The sequence below is a fragment of the Ranitomeya variabilis genome, chromosome 5, assembly GCF_051348905.1.
Source record: "Ranitomeya variabilis isolate aRanVar5 chromosome 5, aRanVar5.hap1, whole genome shotgun sequence".
NCBI lineage: Eukaryota > Metazoa > Chordata > Amphibia > Anura > Dendrobatidae > Ranitomeya > Ranitomeya variabilis.
Genome location: NC_135236.1, coordinates 423862730 through 423881425, shown reverse-complemented (window position 1 = coordinate 423881425; position 18696 = coordinate 423862730). Strand labels below are relative to the sequence as shown.

The 18696-nt window shown below is 43.3% G+C and overlaps 1 protein-coding gene across 2 annotated transcripts in view; it reads right to left on the bottom strand.

Moving 5' to 3' along the window:
- Positions 1-18696, bottom strand: part of CNOT2 (CCR4-NOT transcription complex subunit 2) — a 102722-nt gene that overhangs the window by 46603 nt on the left and 37423 nt on the right. The window contains exon 2 of one of the 2 annotated variants that reach the window (XM_077265274.1): positions 16732-16867. The exons of the other annotated variant lie outside the window; for it this stretch is intronic. The gene's annotated coding sequence lies outside the window, so the exon portion shown is untranslated. The remainder of the gene's footprint in view (positions 1-16731; positions 16868-18696) is intronic. 2 annotated transcript variants of the gene reach the window in all.

Here is an 18696-nt window from a genome sequence, read left to right as displayed (position 1 = left end):
CAGACTTGGTTGGATCTCAATAGCATTGTTATATTGATACTGCAGTGTAACAAGTTCATGTGAGGTGGGCAAATTTATATATTCTAGTATTCTTGACCATTTTTTTCATCAGACAAATATTATACGCCATTTATACTGCACCAGTTGTGCATCAAAACAAAAAAGACAGACTTGTTCGGTTAGAAACAGCATTGCTATATTGATAACACAGTGCAAGAAGTCCATCTGATGTGGGCCAATCTTCCTGTCCTGTGAGCAAGGTTTTCTCAACAGGGATATATCATGCGTAATCTCAAATGGGCAAGGTAAGGGAAGGGGAAGTGGGCGTGATGCTGAAGGTGAAATTGTGCCTGCTGTAGAAGTACAATACACATGTCGATCTAGCTTGCTGCCCCACTTTGCAGGGGGGGGGGGGGGGGGGCACAGAACAACTCTTGAAGCCAGACCACCGTGAAAAGGTTGTTCGATGGATAGCAGGTAATGCTTCTATTCCCGTTGCCAGCACCACCCTTTCCACTACACGTCCAGTCTCAGTAGCCGTGTTTCTGGACCACATAATACTCATCCTGATTCTGCTTCCTCTCACCATGCAGATTGCCCGGAGACGAGTGATCCCACACTTGGACACTGTGAAGTGCTGTTCACGTTTCCATTAATAGATTTCGGCCTCTCACCCTACCCGTTTCAAGTCAGACATGAGGAGATCGCATGTAGAGAAGACCAAATATTTTAGCAGTCACGCTCACAAGAAGGCAATGGTGGAAAAATGAAATTACTGTCACAAGATGTGGATGATGATGAGACAATTGCCAACAAATGATGTTGTTACTTCAGCAAGTCAGGAGGAGGAAAAGGGTGCGCAAGTGAAAGACGATGTGGTGGACGATGAAGTCACTGACCCAACCTGGGATGGTGACATGCAGAGCGAGGACAGCAGCGAACAGGGGGAGGGATCTGCAGAACCACAACAACCAGGAAGAGGCAGTGGTGTGGCCAGAGACACAAGGTGGGTAATTGTTCCCCAGAGCACTAACACGGGTGAAGCTGCCAAGCCAAGGGTTGGGTGTTCCAGAGTTTGGTGCTTTTTTTAAAGACAGTCCAATTAACCCAAAAAAAGTTATTTGACACATGCCAACATCAGCAGGGGCAGCACAACTACCAGCCTGACCACCACCAGAATGCTCAGGAACATGCAATCAAAGCACCCAACCTACTTGGGAAGAACGCCGGAGCCCAGAAACAGTGTGTGCGGGTGACACCACTGCCTCTTCTGCTGCTCCATGTGCAGGCCAATCCCATCCATGATGTAGGCGAAAATGCCTACAGCTGATGGTGGGTGCCTCTACTTGCACCCATCAGCATCCACATCCATGTCCCAGCACAGCGTTCAGTTGTCCCTACCCCAGTCCTTGAAACACAAGCATAAATACGCAGCCACCCACCCACCTCATGGCTGTGGACATCCCTCGGTACTCGTTCCCAAACCACCACTGTTTCTCCCAGTGTGCCGACCCCGCCTTACACGAGTCTCATAACATCAACCGTGCCCTGACCAACACCGTTACTGGGAAGGTCCTCAACTACAGACACCTGGACAAGTGCTTGTGGCCAGGGACACTATATTTCCCTGGCGGCACACTTGGTGAACATTGTGGAAGCCGGGACCCAGTTGGACCTTGGGATGGAACATGTGCTACCAACACAGAGTATTGCAGGCCACGACTCAATCATTGTTTCCCCCACCTTCTACAGCAGATCATGCACCTACTCCTCCTCACCCTCCAACTCCAAAACGTCTACATCAGTCGCAAGCTGGAAGCACTGCAGCACTGCCTCAGCCAAGCGGCAACAGGTTCTGCTGAAACTAATCTGCTTAGGTGACAAACCGCACACCGCCGCGGAGTTGTTGATAGTACTAACAGACCAGACTGATCTGTGGCACTCGCCCCTGAAACCACAACCAGGCATGGTCGTGTGTGACAATCCCCATATCCTGGTGGCAGCTCTGAAGTTTGGCAACCTCGCTCACGTACCATGCCTGGCCCACGCGCTCAACTTGGTGATTCAGCGTTTTTTCAAAACCTACCCAGGTCTGCCCGAACTACTTGTGAAAGTACGCCGCATTTGTGCACATTTCCGCAAGTTAGCTCCAGCTGCCACTGCCCTGGCAGTGCTGCAGCAGAGTTTGCAACTTCCAGCTCCCCAACTGGTGTGCGATGTAACCACGCATTGTAATTCAATGTTACATATGTTGGCAAGGCTTTGTGAGCAGCAGATGGCAGTAGTTGAATACCAGCTACACTATGCCCGTCGGCGTTCCGGTCAGCTTCAGCACATAAGAGCTGATGAGTGGACATGGATGTCTGACATCTGTGCGGTTCTGCAAAATTTTGAGGACTCGACCAAGATGATGAGCGGCGATGATGCCATAATCAGCATCACTGTCTTGCTTCTCTGTCTACTGAAACGCTCAGTGCTCACAATTGAAGAGGAGGCTTTGTAAGTGGAGCAAGTGGAGATGGAGCAACAAACTACTGGGTGATGCTACACAGCCCAGCCTCATATCTTCTCAAAGCGGATTGGGTGATGAGGAGGAACAGGAGTGGGTTGCCTGCGCTACAGATGGTACTACCCACACAACGTTCATCTTGTCTGTTCAGTGTGGAAGGCCTGAAGACGAGGAGAACATGGACAGTCGTCCTCCTGGCAGGGACAGGGAAGTCTTGGCTGTTCGCAGTATGGCACACATGGCTGAGTTTATGTTCCACTGCCTTTCTCGTGACCCTCATATTGTATTGTATGCATTTTGGCCAACACTAATTACTGGTTGTCATTCTTCTAGACCCTTGCTACAAGGAGAACTTTACATCTCTCCTTTCCGCGGCAGAGAGGTCTAATAAAATGTTGCAGTACCAGAAGACCCTAGTATAACAATTTTTTTTTATTTTAAAATTCCCATAAGACAAAGCTGGCAGCAGAGGTCAAAGTTCCTTGGACAATCAAGTAAGGGAGATAAGCGAGACACACACTTCAGATGCATCAGAGGCAGTTGAACTATCTCAAAAGTTCTGGGACAGTTTTCTCAGGCCCTGCCAGCGCCAAAGCCCTGATTCACGGGATACTCTGACAATGAGGGAAAGTTTTGGAAGGTGCAAGAGTACCTTATAGAACCGTACCAGCGTCCTCCGTGATTCTTCTGTGCCTTACAACTACTGGGTGTCCAAGCTAGACACATGGCATAAACTCTCAATCTGAGGCTGGCTATACACACAATGTATAAAAAATCTGTCCGATTATGTCTGCTGAGATTCGCACAAATTTTCTCTGTATGGTTATCCATATGTCATCCGTATGCAATGCCAGGAAGCATTTTTTTCTCAAAAAAGTATCCGTATGTCATCCATATGGTGAGATTTTCTCACACACTTGCAAAATGAGCAAATAATGGCTGAGCCAATTTCCTGTCACCTGCCCAATGCCTGAGAATTTCTCGCAAGTCACATGCATGGTCCGTGTGCTGTGCGATTTTTTCGCGCACCCATAGACTTGCATTGGCGTTTCTCAGCTAAGATACACGGACAATCGCAGCATGCTGCGAATTCACTCGCAAGTATAATACGGACGAGAAAAAAAAGGGATGATGGGAGCTGCCCCATAGATTAACATTGGTCCGAGTGCTATGCAATTTTTTAGCGCTTAGCACTCGTCCGTATTACGCTGTAGTGTGACTCTGGCCTAAGCCTTAGAGGTCCTGGCCTGCCGCTAGAGTTTTGTCAGAGCGGATTTTTAGTGTTGCTGGGGATATTATAACTGATAGAGCATCAGTCCTGTCAACTGAAAATGCTGACAAGCTGACTCTTATCAAAACGAACAAGGGTTGGATTGGGCCAGACTTCTCTACACCACCGGATGACAGCAGCGGAACAAACTAAAATCCAGTATGATTTTTTTTTTTGGTCTATTTCCATGCACCTCTTTACAACCAAACATGGGTAATTGCTTCAGGAATTCATCTTTGTGCCATCTTTCTCCTCCTCCTCTACCACCATATCAACAGGGTGAGCATGCTACCTCGCTATAATTTTTTTTAAGGGTGTTTATGATGCCCACATTAACAATTTTTAGAGGCCTAACGCAAACATTTTGCAAATATGTATGTCCCGCAGGAGTAAAGTTTTTCAGCCCATGCTAGGTGCATAGGCATTACCAGTCTAGGATACCCACTCCTTAATAATGGTAAAAAAATGTTTTGAGGCCCGACAGTATCTTTTCAAAGGGGTATTGGAGTGCCTCCTAATTTTTGGCATCCCTTGCACTTCATGCATACGCTTTACCAGTGAAAGAGACCAACTCCTTTGTAATGGGGAAAAATGCTTTTCTGAGGCTCTACCTTCCAGTTGAGGGAACATTTTTGGAAACCAAAAGAGCCGGTGGGTTCTATTAGTATATGATCCAGTGTCTTATAGTGGGCTGAGACAGGAGACTATGTACAGCAAGTACAGAAGATCCTGGTCTCCTTCAGATCAGGTGGAGTAGATGCGAAACACTCCACTATATTCCCCAGCAGGGTTGATGAAATAACAGTCCTTGATGCTGCTAATGCTACGTTATACGAATCCTTTTTTTTCACGGCTAATTCAAATACGGTAGATTCTATTCTGTTATAATAATACTGCTCTTATCTGGAATTCGTCTACAATGAGGTGTGGTAGTAGGGATAGTGTATTACAGCCATCTACTTAGGGATTATTGCCTTATAAATTATCGTTGTACCAGCTTTTTTGCATGCACTCTGACAGATTCATGTTTTGACGGTGATCTGTGCTCTGAAATTCATCAAAGCTGGCAGTGGTGCGTTCCTACAGATTTTGTTGCTGCCACGTACAAGAAAAAAATCTTTTCAGGGCTGGTTCAGAGCCCTTCTATATTCTGCAATAATACCACTCTTATCTGCAATTTCTCTACTGTTAGGTGTAGCAGTTGGTATAGCGTATGACATGCATTTAGTCAGGGATTATTGCCTTATGAACGCCAAGCCATGTTGCTGCTTTTCTCCATGCACTCATTGACTGATTCATTTTTTATTTTTTTTTACAGTGGTCTGTACTCAAAAATTCATCAAAGTAGGTAAGATAACTGATATAATATGTCCATTCACAGTTTCTCTGCAGCATCTGTATGTAAAAGGTAATGGTGGGAGACTTTACGCTACTGGAGCTGGAATTACCACTTCTCAGCTCTCTAGTGCTTTGTTTTCATCTACCGTATATACTCGAGTATAAGCCGAGATTTTCAGCCCAAATTTTTGGGCTGAAAGTGCCCCTCTCGGCTTATACTCAAGTCACGGTCTGTGGCAGGGTCGGCGGGTGAGGGGGAGAGGGCGCTGAGGCATACTTACCTAGTCCCGGCGATCCTGACGCTCCCCCTGCCCGTCACACTGTCTCCGGGTGCCGCAGCTCTTCCCCTGTACAGCGGTCACGTGGGACCGCTCATTAAACTTATGAATATGTACTCCACTCCCATAGGGGTGGAGCCCCATATTCATTTCTCTAATCAGCGGTGCCGGTGACCGCTGATAGAGGAAGAGGCTGCGGCACCCGGAGACCAGCTGTCCGGGGGAAGGAGCGGGACGCCGGGAGCAGGTAAGTATCGCATATTTACCTGTCCTCGTTCCACATGCCGGGCGCCGCTCTGTTTTCCCGGCGTCTCTCCGCTCTGACTGTTCAGGTCAGAGGGCGCGATGACGCATATAGTGTGCGCGCCGCCCTCTGCCTGATCAGTCAGTGCGGAGAGACGCCGGGACGGGACGCTGAGGAGCTGCAAGCAAGAAAGGTGAGTATGTGTTTTTTTTTTATTGCAGCAGCAGCACCAGCGTTATATATGGCACAGATTTATGTGGAGCATCTATGGGGCCAAACTGAACGCTGCAGAGCATTCCATATGGGGCAACTTTATAATGAGCATCTATGGGGACAAACTGAACGGTGCAGAGCATATAGGGCACAGCTATATAAGGAGCATCTATGGGGCCAAACTGAACGGTGCAGAGCATATAGGGCACAGCTTTATAAGGAGCATCTATGGGGCCAAACTGAACAGTGCAGAGCATATATGGCACAGCTTTATAAGGAGCATCTATAGGGCCATAATGAACGGTGCAGAGCATATATGGCACAGCTTTATAAGGAGCATCTATGGGGCCATAATGAACGGTGCAGAGCATATATGGCACAGCTTTATAAGGAGCATCTATGGGGCCATAATGAACGGTGCAGAGCATATATGGCACAGCTTTATGTGGAGCATCTATAGGGCCATAATGAACGGTGCAGAGCATATATGGCACAGGTTTATATGGAGCATCTATAGGGACATAATGAATGGTGCAGAGCATTGTATATGTGGCACAGCTTTATATGGAGCATCTATGGGGCCATAATGAACAGTGCAGAGCATTCTATATGGCACAGCTTTATATGGAGCATCTATGGGGCCATAATGAACGGTGCAGAGCATTCTATATGGCACAGCTATATATGGATAATATATGGGGCAATAATCAATGGTATGGAGCATTATATATGGCACAGCTTTATATGGAGCATCTATGGGGCAATAATGAATGGTATGGAGCATCTATTTTTATTTTTGAAATTCACCGGTAGCTGCTGCATTTTCCACCCTAGGCTAATACTCGAGTCAATAAGTTTTCCCAGTTTTTTGTGGCAAAATTAGGGGGGGTCGGCTTATACTCGGGTCGGCTTATACTCGAGTATATACGGTATTTCTACTTCATTCTTAAAGTATATTTGTGGTCATTGTCCTGCTGGAAGACCCTTGACCTAGGATGCAAACACAGCTTTCTGACCCCGAGCACTACACTGCGACACAAAATCCTTTGGGGATCTTCACATTTCATGTCTTGCACACAGTTAAGGCACCCAGGGTCAGAGGCAGCAAACCAACCCCAAAATATCTTTTAACCTCCACCATATGTGATAGTAAATACTGTGCTCTTTTATTTGTACTGTAAATGGAATGAGGCCTAAATAGTAGAATGATGTGCTTTACCAAAATACTAGCTTGGTCTTATCTGTCCACAAAAAGCCTGCTGGCCCTCTAAAAATAGTGCGGGCTGCCTACTGGCCCTACAAGTTTCAAACTTTACAGTATTAATACAAAAAAGAAAATGTGCCCACCTCAGATGGATAAATTATATTGCAGTAGCAATATACAGCTATGCAATGCATTGCTGGCTGGTGGGCATCCAAAAAAAGCTTAGTGAGGGCTGACTGCTGGCCCTCTACAAATCGTGATAGCCCTGAAAAAAACCCCCAAAAAACGAGTCCCTTCTTTATAAATAAAATAAGGTGTGTCTGATCAAGTCTCACACACCACATGGCCAGATAAGGTATTAAAATGATAAAATTACATTTACTGTTGAATGTTTTTTTCACCATTGAAAGCAATGCAAATGTGCAATGACACTGTGTGTGAACATAGCTCAAGGTGCGCAGGAGCATTTTTTTTCTTATTTATTTTGACTCCTATACCTTATATCATTATCCTGGAAAGACTTTATTTACATTTTTCCAGGACTAATCCATGTACCAGACTGATTAAAAGGTCAGAGATCACCAAGACAGAAATTTTTTTCAAAGATTATATTGTTTTATTTATATTTAAATTGACAAAAACAACATATAATTGATGTGTGCATGTATCAAGGTAAAAAAATTTTTTTTCAAAGGGTAAAAAATAATGAATATATAAAAATGAATATATAAAAGACCAATTTGCATTCAGCGGATACGGTATGTCATAAATCCACAAATTAAAAAACTCCAGAGAAAAATTATTTTTTTGAAAAAAGAAAATAATTTCTAACATGTGTTAGTACAGCACCAGCGATATGTGCAAATTGTGTAACAAATTAAAACAATACTAGTGTAAAGATAAATACAATAAATATAAATTGCTATATCAATAATACATAAAATGCAAGTGCAAATGTGCCGCAAATTAAAAACTATACTAGTGTGAAAAAAATCAATTTGCACCATACTATGCCAGTAGATATGATAAACATACCACCCTGGCCCTTTAAACCCTAAACGGGAATGGGCCACACTTCCTCATAATGTTCAAACATACAGACCCCTCAAAGGATCAAGAAGTGTTACCAACACAATTTTAGAAAACATATAGCAATTTATTTATTTACATACAAATAACAAAACATTAAAATCAGATGGTGCCTCATACCAAGCAAACAAACCAGGAGGCCAGGCATACAAGTGGGACTCTGATGAAACCAGATTTTATAATCCAGATAATTTCTTAAAAATTTGTTGTAGAGGAATATATTTATAAATCTGAAGACTGACACATTGAAATCTTCTTTTCCAAAAACAGTAAAATTACTTATACAAGCCTTTGTTCACATAAACCTTGGATGAAGGAAAAATTCCGGACAGAAAAAATCTCCACAGTACATCATAAGGGCATAATTAACCCATATGCAAGACATCCATAGTCACTCATAAGTACCACAAGAGTCCTCCAATCTCTAAGTGCACAAAGTCAGGACGGAACCAATCTCCACAGTATGCCATGGGAGTATAATTAACCCGTATCACAAGTGCTATGAGAGTCCTACAACACCACACAATCACTAAAGTGCACAAAGTCAGGTTTTCCACATATTACCTCAACGTGAGGCCGGTTTCACACGTCAGTGGCTCCGGTACGTGAGGTGACAGTTTCCTCACGTACCGGAGCCACCGACACACGTAGACACATTGAAATCAATGCATCTGTGCAGATGTCATTGATTTTTTGAGGACCGTGTCTCCGTGTGCCAAACACGGAGACATGTCAGTGTTCGTGGGAGCGCACGTATTACACGGACCCATTAAAGTCAATGGGTCCGTGTAAAACACGTAACGCACACGGATGTTTTCCGTGTGCAGTCCGGGTGCCGTGCTGGAGACAGCGCTTACAGTAAGCGCTGTCCCCCCAGCATGGTGCTGAAGCCGCCATTCATCCATTCTCTCCAGCGCTCGCTGGGGAGAAGGGATGAAAAATTTTTTTTTTTGTTGTTTTTATGTGTTTAAAATAAACTTTAGGGCATCCTCCCCCCTCCCACCCCCTGTGCGCCCGGCCGCCGGCATTAAAATACTCACCCGCCTCCCTCGACGCTTGCTCTCCGCCCCGAGGCTTCTCCTGTATGAGCGTCACGTGGTGCCGCCCATTACAGTGATGAATATGCAGCTCCACCCCTATGGGAGGTGGAGCCGCATATTCATCAACTGTAATGGGAGGCACCATGTGACCGCTCAGTGCAGGAGAAGCTGCTGGGTGGAGAGCAAGCGTCGAGGGAGGCGGGTGAGTATTTTAATGCCGGCGGCCGGGCGCACAGGGGGTGGGAGGGGGGAGGATGCCCTAAAGTTTATTTTAAACATAAAAACAAACAAAAAAAAAAAAAAAAAAAGATTTTTCATCCCTTCTCCCCAGCGAGCGCTGGAGAGAACGGATGTGAATGGCGGCTTCAGCACCATGCTGGGGGGACAGCGCTTACTGTAGCGCTGTCTCTCCTGCACGGTCCGTGTGGTACCCAGGCGGCACACGGCTGCCGCACGTGTGCCACACGGATGGCCTACGTGAGCTCATGGACACGGATAACTCCGGTACCGATTTTTTCCGGTACCGGAATTATCTGGACGTGTGGGACAGGCCTAAGTCCCACCACAGATTCAAACGCCAAGTGACAGACCGAGCCTCCGGACCCCTACGTTCGTTTCGCTGTTGCTTCTTCCTGGTTCCTGGTCCCTGACGAAGGAATTTCCATTCCGAAACGCGCGTCGGGGTGCGTGTTATCAAGGCCAGCGGCACTTAAAGGTATAGTCACCACTTTCAAATTACTCTTAGGAGCATTTATATCTCCCTACTATCCAGCATCAGCACTTTGTGCAATTTTGTAATTGCAAGCACATTTCACTATTTTATATATGAATTGGTTTGCACTATATATATATATATATATATATATATATATATATATATATATATATATATACATACATACATACATACATACATATAGTGGTGTTCAAAAGTCCTGCATAGGATAAATTGATTTTTCAAGTTTTAAACGTTTTCTGTCGAATATCTTCGATGCTAATATGACATATTATATATGGTTTTGTTCAGAATACAATTTTGCATTCTCTCCCTGTAATATTTTTAGCTTTTGAAGCAGTTTTGCCTGAAATTATTGCAAAAATATGGGAATTGAAAGCACAACTAAATATTGTACAGCTTCAGATGCAAAATTAGCCAATCACAGATGAGGTTCTTGTGACCAATCATAACCTGGATATGGCAGCCAATCACATTGCATTACATTGCATCATATCTGCTGCTTTGTTTGTTTTAGCTGTTGGTGTATCTAGTGAATCATACTGTAGAGTTTTATGATGGGAGCCTTCAGATTTTTGTCAGTGGAGGATCGTGGGCATTGAAATATTTAAAATGGAGGAAGGAGTGTGGGAAAAAGTGCTATTTAGTGATGAAAGCACTTTTTGCATTTTAGGAAATGATGGCAAGTCTTATGCGAGAAGGTTCCCACATGAAGAGTACAAGCCAGAGTGTTTGAGCTTCTCTGTGAAACATCCTATGAAAGTAATGGTCTGGGGCTGTATGGCAGCCATTGGTGTTGGAAGGCTTCATATTGTGGAGGGTATGGTTAATGCAAAAAAAATGCATAGACATCCTTAATAAGAAAATGCTGCCTTCTGCTCAACACCTGTTTTCAGGGGATTATATCTTCCAGGATGATAATGCTCCTTGTCACAGAGCTAAGACAGTAACGGAATGGAAAAAAAAGAACAAGGTGGCTACTGTTGCCTGGCCAGCTCAGTCCCCGGACCTCAATCCAATAAAAAATTTGTGGCACAAGGTATCATTAGAGATATCTAGAAAACAGCCAAGGACCAAGAGTGAGTTGATTGAGGCTCTGATACAGGCCTGGAACCACATCATCACTCGTGAACATCTGCAGAAGCTTTTTCACTCAATGCCACAGAGATGCAAGCTGGTGCTCAAGAGCAGAAGCTGGCCAATAAAGTATTAGAAGCTAAAGATGCACTAAAAAAGCCCTTTTCAGGACTCTGAATTAAATAAAAAATAATAAATCTGAAAAAGAAAAATTTAAGTCTGTGTGAACTTGCATTGGAAGTTAATGAACTTAGAAACCTGTTCACCATTCTACACACTGTACTGGTGTAGGTATGGTTATGCTGTAAAAAAAATTATCAAAAATGCGCATACCATAACAATTTATACACTTGGGACATTCAAAAATGAGTACGGCAAACAATGAGGGATTACAAAAACATATATGTTCCACCAGTTTCACTGTAGAGATGCAGACGTATAAAACATATAGTTTTCTTCACGCCTATGCAGGACTTTTGAACACCATTGTGTGTGTATGTATATATGTGTGTATATATATATATATATATATATATATATATATATATATATATATATATATATATACACACACACACACACACACACACACACACACACACACACACACACACACACATACATACATACATACATATATCTACTGGCATAGTATGGTGCAAATTGATTGATTTTTTTCACACTAGTATAGTTTTTAATTTGCTACACATTGGGCACATCTGCACTTGCATTTTATGTATTATTGATATAGCAATTTATATTTATTTTATTTATCTTTACACTAGTATTGTTTTAATTTGTTACACAATTTGCACATATCGCTGGTGCTGTACTAACACGTTAGGCTACTTTCACACTAGCGTTAACTGCAATACGTCGCAATGCGTCGTTTTGCCGAAAAAAACGCATCCTGCAAAAGTGCTTGCAGGATGCGTTTTTTCTGCATTGACTAACATTAGCGACGCATTTGCGACGCATTGACACGTCGCAACCGACGTGCGACGGTTGCGCCGTGTTGTGGCGGACCGTCGGGAGGAAAAAACGTTACATGTAACATTTTTTGCTCCCGACGGTCCGCTTTTTCCGCCCCCACCTCCCTGCACTTCCTCGCACCTCACAATGGGGCACAGATGCGCTGGAAAAATGCATCCGCTGCCCCCGTTGTGCGGCGCAGAGAACGCTAGCGTCGGTAACCTCGGCCCGACGCACTGCGACGGGCCGAGACCGACGCTAGTGTGAAAGTAGCCTTAGAAATTATTTTCTTTTTTCAAAAAAATAATTTCTCTCTGGAGTTTAATTTGTGGATTTATGACATACCGTATCCGCTGAATGCAAATTGGTCTTTTATATATTCATTTTTATATATTCATTATTTTTTTACCCTTTTCAAAAAATGTTTTACCTTGATACATGCACATCAGTTATATGTTGTTTTTGTCAATTTAAATATAAATAAAACGATATAATCTTTGGAAAAAAAATTCTGCCTTGGTGATCTCTGACCTTTTAATCAGTCTGGTACATGGATTAGTCCTTTATCTTGAGTGGGTCCCACTTGTCCTTCTTTGCACATTGGTATTTCCATGGTATTTATTGATATTTAGAAACTGGTTTTAATCATCTTTTATTATTTTTATCTTGGATAATATCCTTTGTGTTACTTACTTTACATTTTTCCAGTAAAATCCATTTTAACTTCGATTTTGTATGTTTTATTGTCAGTCTGTTAAAGTGGTGTAAGACTGACACCATTGTTCCCAGTGACCTGCGATTTGGAGATGCTTCCAGTGGCCTTCCCCATGCCATTTCATAGCGGTTTCCATCGATTTAAGCAATTTTTAGACGCTCTCCAGACGTCCGGAAAATGCTTGAATTTCCCATTGACTTCCATTAGACTTGTTACTTGGGTCGAGCTCCTGAGTATTACGATTTGCTGGACTCGAGTAACGAGCACCGGAGCATTTTAGCGCTGGCTCATCTCTAGTGGTTACAGCACTGATCCAGGACCGATGATTGTAGATTAGATCCTGTAAGTCATATCTTTAGCTTATATTTAGGGAGTATGCCAGGAAACCTTCTGTTGGACACACTAAACTTCCCCACAGAACTCCATTACTCAGACAGAAACCAAGTGTCCTGTTGGGATTCTGAGGTAGTCGGAAATACTCCTTCAATCTTATGACAAGCTCATGAGGCTCTTCATTTTTTTAGACTGCATACTGTATTTAAAGAGTAACGGTCACTAGATAGCACAATGCAATCTGCATACATTAGTAAATCTATTAGACCTGATAACGTTGGTGTACTTACTTTGAAAACAGATGTCATAACGACATTATTATCCACTTATTAAAATGAACATGTTATTACGGTAGGTGGTAAAAAAAACTTTCAAAAAGATAACAGTCATTCTGACATGGATTCTCTAGGTAAGCACACAAGGCTCATCAAGTCATACAGATCTATTTATTTGTCAAGCAACTTTTCTGAATCAGCTGTCCTGTATGTAAGTGTGGAGGAACACAATTTCTGGCTGTTCTAAGACTTGTATCTTGCATTTCCCTAGTTCCCCTCTGTATGCTCCATGTCTAATTTGCAATCCACCCTGAGCTGGTGAGAGACCAGATACTAGGCTATGGGTTCTTCCTTAGGGTACCGTCTCACAGTGGCATTTTTATCGCTACGACGGCACGATTCGTGACGTTGTAGCGATATAGTTACGATCTCGCAGTGTCTGACACGCTACTGCGATCAGGCACCCAGCTGAGAATCGTACGTCGTAGCAGATCGTTTGAAACTTTCTTTCGTCGCTGGATCTCCCGCTGTCATCGCTGGATCGTTGTGTGTGACAGCGATCCAGCGATGCGTTCGCTGGTAACCAGGGTAAACATCGGGTTACTAAGCGAAGGGCCGCGCTTAGTAACCCGATGTTTACCGTGGTTACCAGCGTAAAAGTAAAAAAAAAAAACGTACATACTCACCATCTGATGTCCGTCAGGTCCCTTTGCCGTCTCCTTCCTGCTCTGACTGAGATCCGGCCGTACAGTGAGAGCAGAGCGCAGCGGCGACGTCACCGCTGTGATCTGCTCTCACTTTCCGGCCGGCAGACAGTCAGAGCGGAAAGCAGACGGCAAGGGACCTGATGGACATCAGATGGTGAGTATGTACTGTTTGTTGTTTTTTACTTTTACGCTGGTAACCACGGTAAACATCGGGTTACTAAGCGCGGCCCTGCGCTTAGTAACCCGATGTTTACCCTGGTTACCTGGGGACTTCGGCATCACTCCAGTGCCGTGATTGCAACGTGTGACCGCAGTCTACGACGCTGGAGCGATAATCATACGACGCTGCGACGTCACGAATCGTGCCGTCGTAGCGATGTAAATGGTACTGTGTGACGGTACCCTTACACAAAACAGCACAGAGAGGAATTCCCGCTCTTTCCTTTTTTCTATTTAGCTCACAGGAACAAGCAGAAAAAGCATGGAGGGATGGTGGGCTTTGTAGAAGTGGATGAAGCTCTGGGATGAGGGAAGATCTGTCATGAAGCTTAGCAGGATCATTCGGTGTCTCCATCTTCCCCATTCCTCACTTCTTAATAGAGTATAATAAAGTGTGTAACCTGACACCTCACTGTGCTGACTGTCCACCTCATCTTGTGTTGAGCAATAAGGATTTATCCTGGGTTTTGTTTTGTTTTTTAAGTGGATGACATAATGAGGCGGTGATGATGAGGAGTGTCTGATAAGTGGAGGAGGCAGTAGATTTCTCCGATGACATATTATAACGCTTCCTATATTTGTATGCACTATTGACTTAAGCTAACTTTGTTGAAAATACAGTTCAGGTTTTAATAATGTATGCAGTTTGTATTGTGATAGGTGCTGACATTTGTCCTTTAAAGCACCATTTGGATGTTTGTTTTATTTCACCCCCGAAGTGGTATCACTGTCTGTTCCTTGCCTGTAGTAACACTCCCAGCTGCCGTCTTCTGCTCTACCCGTGAAGCTGCTGCTGCCCTGATCCGACATCTTGGTACCACAGCTCCTGACTGGAAGTCACAGTTAACAGTCACAAGCTCTCACTGTATATCTATGAGAGCCTCGCTTGGGCTCTCAGACTTACAATAAGTGACTTCCGGCCCACCCAGCAAACACTCGTGTGACCAAAAGAGGGCCGGAGCATAAGACGACAACCATATGTGATACCACTCTAGGGTTAAAAAAAAACACCACAGGAGTGGTACTACAGCCAAGCACAGCAGAAATTCATCAGTAAATCCACAGATTATACGCATTGCAAAAAAATGGAGGAGAGTTAAGGTAATAGCCAGGAGATCTGCAGTAACCATTATGGAATGGGAAGGTTTACATGTAGACTGGTTATTGTGACAATGTTTCATGGATCGTGGTTTATCACCAAGCAGAGCAGTTACAAGATTTTATAAACTACATACATTGCTAAATAAACCTCTTAAGATGGGTGTACTTACAGTGAAACTCCATGTCAGAACGGCCATATAACCATTTTGAAAGTGTAAGCTTTATCTCCACCCATCTAGCCTGAGAGCTCCTCAGTGTTCGTCCTCCCTGCTGCTTCTGCAGAGATCTCACACTGCTCAGTGCAAGCTGCAGCTGTCAGTCAGGGCAGGTAGAGACATTGATTCATGAATTATTTGATTCAATAGCTGGACTCATAAAACGCTCATTCTAAAGTCAGAATTATACAGACACCGACATGACATCAGTTCCTCGTTTGGTCTAAAATCTATTTGATCGGGTACGCCCGTTTGTATTCTGAAAGTTGGTCATAAATCCACCCTAATGGTAGGGGCGCAGCAGATTGACAAAAATCCACTCGGTAAGACAAAATGATTATATGCAAGTAACTGGGATTGTCTACAAAAAGGTTTTCATCAGCTCAGGGCATTAATTGCTCTGCCCTTCACAATTAGGCCACATTGCATTCAATAAGGTAAAGAAATAAAATGGTAATACCTGTCTCATTTATGACTGAAGGGCACCTGACAATGTAGAGGTCAAGAGACAGGTTACATCAGAAGAAACCGACTACAAGCAATAATCATGAGGACTTATACACCAATAGAACTGCAGGTTTACCAAAGTGGTAAACTGGAGTTCATGAACCACAGGGGATGGTTACCAATACATGCCAGCCACGGAAATAAACAGCTGACTGTATATACAATCGGTGAGCTAGATCCGACATAGAGGAAAAATGCTCCTGGTGGCCCTCTGCTTACTACTAAAAGGGGCTCAGTCACACAGCACCCCCACAAGGATGTCCACATGCCCTAATAGAGCACATAAGTAGGCTTCAAAAGACACCACCTAGAATAGTGCTTCTCATCTCCAGTCCTCAGCACCCACCAACAGGTCATGTTTTCAGGATTTCCTTAGTATTGCCCAGGTGATGGAATTAATGCTTGAGCAGGAGATGAAAGGATCACCTGTGCAATAGGAAGGATATCCGGAAAACATGACCTGTTGGTGGGTCTTGAGGACTGAAGTTGGGAAACATTGACCTAGAAGCATCATTAACAGGTAACATCTCAGGTTCATTTGCTACTTGGCATCACTTGTCAGACGCAGAGTAATGCTACTTTTGTAGAAAGTCAGCAGCGGTGGATTGTTATAAGTTTTACTGATATTTTATTTTTATCTAATGCAAACAAAACGATTATTTTTTACTATAAACTGTATTCCCACTCACGTTTAGGTTATGTTCACAATTGGCAAATTTGTTGCAGGAATTTCGGTAACTCCCATCATCTGAGGTGGTTTCTCATGCAAGCACATCAATTTCTTTCATGGATCATTCGCATGAATGGGACCAGTCCGAGAAATTTCTGCCGTTCAAAAAATACACTTAATAAAGACAGAGGAGATCCTTCAAGTTCAAATGACAATCTTGGCCGGCTGACAGCAGGTTTCTTATATACGGTATGTGATCACATACTATGCCAACACTTTATTGACTTTCATTAAAGCCAATGTCTAGACCACATTGTCTGGTGAAATATTGACAATGATACCGATTTCGGATCTTCCAGTGTACATCTTAAAGCAACTGTCCAGGCTTAGTAAATGGTAGTTATAGATAGAGGATAACTCAAAACTTATGGCACAGTGATGTTTGGTACCCATTTGGGAGATGTGGAAATCAGGCACAAAATGTTTACAAAGTAGAGGGGTTCAGATGGAATTACAATTACGTTGTGATATAATCATGTGGCTGCAATAATGAACGACTCAAGTCCGTGCGTGAACGGCTACTGTACCTTTCATTACTCAAAATGGAGCATCAAAAGTTTTATTGGTGACTTCCTTAGAATATGTATGTAGTCTTCTCCGGTTCCAAAGACTGCGGAACATCTGAGCCACATAACCGCAAGTCAACCCAGGCAGCTTCCACCAGGATTTGGTTTATTGTGGACTGGAACTTGTTTTCTCAATGTAAGTCTATGGAGCATCCATGGCAGTTTTACAGACTTACAATGGAAAGCAACTACTGTTCCACAGGGTAGGGACGCCATGTGAGCTGCCAAAGCTGAAACACGGTCACACAAGCTCAGAAGAGCAAAGGGCCAATGCTGGGAGCCAGTGCTTTTCCTAGCCACTTTTCAACCATGTGACCCCTATAAAGCTTTGCTGGCTCACACAGCATCTCGTGTGGCGCAGGAACTGCTCCCCACCATACATCTGAGGTGTTCAGAATGGATCAGCCAATAAATAGTTCATTAGGAGCTACTTTAAAGTAACATTCCAGTTTGTTCTTTTTCCCAATTCATTCTTTCACTAGGCCCCCAATATATATATATATAGAATTTACGATAGCTGCTATTACCTTATTCAGTTGTTCCTTTCTATCTGAACGTTCATGGTTTGTGTAGCCACAAGTCATATGATCACATTGTGACTAGCACAATAAAATGACATGCCATTAAATGGGATCATCAGATCAATCACCAGAACTTCTTGTATGATGAGATTGCATGGACAGTGCCACTGAAATGTCCGATATAACAGTTTTAGACTCCTTAAATGCATATTTAAAATACATTAATTTTATGAGAATATAGAAAGACTGATAATCAGTGTTTCACAAACAGACAAACTGTATTGGTTCTAGTTTGTCATGTGATGCTGTACCGATTCACTGTAGGATTTATACAAGAACACAAAGCAATAGAATGTATGATGAGAGCTATGAATCACTATGGTGTCTGTAGGGAGGAAAGCAGGATGCTGAACTACAGGGAAATAAATATAACATATGGGAAAGTGCAGAGTGTGATGTACAATGTGAGTGTGTGTGTGTGTGTGTGTGTGTCACACTAGTGCTTCTTTAAATTCTAAAGCTTCTGACAATAAATATTAGAACCACATAGCTTCACTGCTCTAAGCAGATCAAGTAAAAACTCTTTCTTGTTAAATAAACGGCTGCGGACATTATAGAAAATCATTACTGCATGAGAGTGGACTCCAGCACTGCAGCAAAGGATTCAGGAGTAAGTTACACAGATGACCATAGAACAGCACCACAAGTGATCATAAGCATACCATGGCGCTAGTAGGTACCGTAAAAGCATAATGAAAAAAAGGACATTTTTTTTAGGCTACACCATGCAGGAGTTCAGCCTTATAGGCTCTGCTAATTCAAGGATGTCAGTGAGCT